Raw genomic sequence first — 5131 nt, forward strand, 5'->3', positions numbered from 1 at the left:
ATGAAAAGCTCAGCTTTGGACAGCCAACAGTCTCAAACGTACAAAAAAAGAAAAAGTCAATGCTTAGTTCAGTTCAGAATCCAAGTAAGAAGTCCAATTAATCCAAATGGGGAAAAAATGAAAATAAGGGTTGATCTTACCAGTACAGTTGATCGGTTCAGAATAATTATCCGAAGGAAATCCACAAAGCCAAAACCCCCCAAAACAATGAATGGACCATGGAATTAGCCTTCCAAAACATTGTTCTTTGCTTATTTTGTCTTCAAGCAATGGCTTTTTTCTGGACACTCTTCTATAAAGCCCAGCTCTGTGGAGTGTACGGCTTAAAGAGGTCTATGGACAGATACTCCAACCTTAAGTGTGGAGCTTTGAAGCTCCTTCAGGGCTATCTTTGATCTCTTTTGTTGCCTCTCTGATTAATGCCCTCCTTGCCTGGTCTGTGAGTTTTGGTGGGTGGCCCTCTCTTGGCAGGTTTGTTGTGGTGTCATATTCTTTCAATTTTTTTTATAAATAATGGATTTAATGGTGCTCCGTGGGATGTTCAAAGTTTATGATATTTTTTTTATAACCCAGCCCTGATCTGCACTTCTCCACAACTTTGTCCCTGACCTGTTTGGGGAGCTCCTTGGTCTTCATGGTGCCGCGCTTGCTTGGTGGTGCCCTTGCTTGCTTGGTGGTGCCCTTGCTTGCTTGCTTGGTGGTGCCCTTGCTTGCTTGCTTGGTGGTGCCCTTGCTTAGTGGTGTTGCAGACTCTAATGTAGAACAGGTGTATATATACTGAAATCATGTGACAGATCATGTGACACTTAGATTGCACACAGGTTGACTTTATTTAACTAATTATGTGACTTCTGAAGGTAATTGTTTTTTTTAATTTCACTTCACCAATTTGGACTATTTTGTATATGTCCATTACATGAAATCTAAATAAAAATCCATTTAAATTACAGGTTGTAATGCAACAAAATAGGAAAAACGCCAAGGGGGATGAATACTTTTGCAAGGCACTGTATACACATCAATTATTGGCCTATCCCTCTGTGCTGGCACAGATCTACTATTCACAGGGTTCCTCTCACAATCAATCCCTCAACCTTGACCCATCCTCCTCTACTTTCTTCATTGCCTCAGCATGTGTCATCTTCTGTACTACTCTGACTCTAGCTACCTCAACCTGATTCCTCTCACACTGGACACTTCCGATCCACAGTAACATGTGCACCCTTACAATTGAGACACACAACTTTTTCCACCAAAACTACATAATCCTCTGGCCCATGCCCTCCTGCACACTTCCTACATCTTGGAATCTCCCTCCAACACAGTGCTGCGACATGACCATGGAATGTCTGTGTATGTTTTGTAACCTAACATTACAAGTGTGATTATGAGAGAGAGTGATTTTTTTTTATTAGAGAAGAATGGATTTAAAATATATATATAAACACATGGGTCGCTACAATACTATAGTTACCCCGTTTCACATTGGATTTATTAACTAAAAAAAGGTTAAGACGTTTTTAATTTTGGTGCCGCTCTGCACACACAAGCTTATTACCTAGCTCATCCATTTCTATGAGCTAGATCTGGTCCTACTCTGGTACGTTCCTCCATAGTAGCCGCTCCTCCGTAGGTCTTTTAATTATGTAATTCGGTGAAGTTATGATATACTAATAAAAGCAAAGATACTGATAAGGTTTCCCCTTTTGTCTGTGGTAATAGTCTAAATGTTGTGATGCCCAGCGCTTCAAGCCCCAGCTGCATCCCTGTAGCAGATAAAAGTGTCCTCTCACTAAAACCAACAGCCCACGATAGCCTACCTAACACACAGTTGAACTCCTTTTCTTTCCTAAATCCCTTTCCTCCTATCTATGCTCCCCTTAATTTCCTCCTTTTCTAGCTCCCTTTCCTCCCTTTTTTGACTTGATCCCTTTCTTTCATCACGATAGCTCCTTTTCCTTTCCTACTTTACTTCCCTCCTTTGCTTTCCTAGCTCCCTTTCCTCTTATCCTGTCCTCCTTTTAATAGCATAATTTCCTTCCCTAGCTTCCTTTCCTATATTCCCTTCTTTCTTTCTTTCTTTCTTTCCTTACATAGCTCTCTTTCCTCCTTTCCTTTCCAAGTACCTTTTCTTATCTCCTTTCCATTCCTAGATCCTTTCCTTTCCTCCTTTCTTAGCTTCCTTTCCTTTCCTAGCCTCATTCCTCATATTCTTCCTGAGCTTCCTTTCTATGCTCTCTTTCCTTACATAGCTTCCTATCCTCTACTCGTTTACTAGCTCTCTTTCATGTCCTCCTTTTCTTTGCTACTATCCTTTCTGAGCTTAATTTCCTTTACTCCTTTCCTGGCTCCCTTTCCTTCCTTTCTTTCCTAGCTTCCTTTCCGAGATACCTTCCTTCACTATCTCAATTTCCACCTTTCTTTTACTATTTTCCTTTCCTCCTTTCCTAGCCCCATTTCCTCCTTGCCTAGATCCCTCCATATACACCTCTCGCTCTCTCCCCACCAGTCGAATCTTGCGCCATACATTTGTCTGTCCAACACAAAACACTAAACCTGCTTTGGAGCAAGGTTCTCAATCCACGCTAATTGGTGGGTTCATTTAATGAGCTAGTGACCTCGTCAAGAAGTTTGGCCATCTTGGCATAACGGTTAAGGTGTTGGCTTAACAGTTGCTGGACCCGGGTTCAAGTCTCAGTCGGGGCTACCCTCTGAATTCGCTACATTGGAAGTGGGATGGCGTCCATCAGGCCATCAGAGTTGTTTAGACCTACACGTGAGGGACTTGGTATAGAGAAGTGTGTGGACACGCTCCCACAACGGGTAAAGGAGCAACAATAACCCAAAAGCTAGCGATCATGTCAAGAGATTCAGACGTCTTGCCGTTACATTGGTGTCGGAAGTGGGATGGCTACCGTGAGCCCATTCTGCTTCTCTATACCAAGTCGCTCACGTGTAGGCCAACGTGCTTCTCCGATGGCCTCACAGAAGCCAATATAGCGAATTAAGTTGCTGGCTTGACAGTCGCTGGGTTGGAGTCCCAGTCAGGGCTACCCCCTGAATTCACTACACTATGTTGATTTCGCAGGTTAAGGAAAGAAAAGAGAGGAACGGTAAAACCTTTATTTTTGGGGGATTCAAAACAGTTCAGAACTTTATTATGCTGGTCGGAACATGAGAACGGAACAAAAAAACTGCTTCTGTTCAGAACCAAACGATATAAAAATTATTTTGGTTCCAACCAATCGTTACAATATTTTCCTTCACAAGCCCAAAATGTAGTCCCTGCCCTACCATGTCATTGCCTCGCTACCCAAACTACTTGCTCCGGCCAAATAATATGCCACACCCACGGACGTTAGGTTCTTCTCCACAATGACTCTGTATCTGAGTACCTCCCAATGATTTCTAGAATGGAAATCCATTCTAGCCCGTCTGATTGGTCCCAGAAACCGATGGGCTGAGCCAGAGCAGGAATACACGTGGGTAAAGTGGCATTATGAAAATTCGTCATTGTCATTGATTGCTTAGACATGATCCAATCGCTGACGTCTTTTTTTATTATATTGAATCAAATATAGAACATAAAATACTAACATCAAGAACATAAAATACTAACATGAAAGAATAAAAGAAAATGTGACAATGACAGTGATTCAGAAATTAATTTGTTATAATATTGGACTATATAAATTTCAGCGACTTAAATAAAACAAGTCTATCAAAAACACTTTAAAGCAGGTGGTTGATTTAAAAACATTTAGTTTTGTGGATATAAAATTTACCAACCAAAATCATTACATTATTTAAAAATGTCAAAGAATTTTATTTTTACTCAGTATGTATTCCTCCATATCCAAAATGAACAAATTGAATGTGAGGTTTGGCTGCCATATCTCTCAAAAATCTTATAGTGTACAAACAACTGTATAAAAAAAGTGTCAGCGTTTCAGGATAATCATTGCAGAAGCTACACTTGTCATCAATGTCTGTAAATCTTCGCACCATTGTGTTGGAGGAGTACATATTGTGCAAAATCTTTGGGTGCACCTCTCTTATCTTATTAGAAATACAAAATGTAAAGGGACAAAGCTAAGCCATTCGCCACTGAATGTCTGGTAGCTGTGAATTACAAAAGGATTGCCCTCTTGGTGATATCTTTCTTTTGCTATAAAACTATTATCTTATATGTTTATTTGTACACTTGTGACTTTTGATATCAATACCATTAATACACAGACTAGGTTCTACTCTACTCATCAGCTGGGAAATATCTGAGGGAATAGCATTAACCAGGAAAGACTTTGACTGTTGAGAAAACCTCATAACTTAACATTTGGCCACCTCTATTGAAGATGACACTTACAAATATTATATTTTTCTTTATCCAATGTTGCATAAAAACCCTTTTGTTTTTAACAGTGATATAATTTCCCCCCCACAGAATAGCTTTATGAGGTGAAAAGTCAAGCACAAAACACAATTTCCATGCCATAAGTGCTTGCTGATAAAATGTTGATAATTGTAAACCCCAAATGTCCTTAAAATGAGGAATAAAGAACCATAACGATTCAGAAGATTCTATGCATTTGTTCAACTACTTAATCTTAAAGGTATTATTCATATCCACAAAATCCAGGTCTATGTTTTGGACAACGTCCCTTATTTTTACATCACCACCAACGACTTCATTGATGGCAGTCTGACTGAAGTACGTAGCGAACGATAGAGCAGCGGAATAACTCCGTTTCAGCCAAACCGCGTCAGTCAGTAGTCTTCGTGCATCACAAACAGTAACCTTGAACTAACTACAGCAACTCGCAGTCAGAAATAATGGAAAGCGGAGGACCACACTAGGGGTGTGTTCAGGTTCATTAAACGTTTGCTACGTTGAGTTACGTTTTGCACTGACACGTTTCCCCAAAACGTTCTTCAACGTTCTTGAACATGCTTTTTACGTACGTTTTCTCCATTTGGTGGGGGTCCATGCTATTTGGGATCCTTGGGACATATCTACCCAACTGAAGTCGAAATGTACAATGGTTATGGTTAGGTAAGGTTTATGATTAGGGTTAGGTTAGGATAGGGATTAAGGTTAGGTTTAGGATAGGGACCGCCAAAGGATAGCGCT

Source organism: Oncorhynchus kisutch, linkage group LG10 (assembly GCF_002021735.2).
Source record: "Oncorhynchus kisutch isolate 150728-3 linkage group LG10, Okis_V2, whole genome shotgun sequence".
Taxonomy (NCBI): domain Eukaryota; kingdom Metazoa; phylum Chordata; class Actinopteri; order Salmoniformes; family Salmonidae; genus Oncorhynchus; species Oncorhynchus kisutch.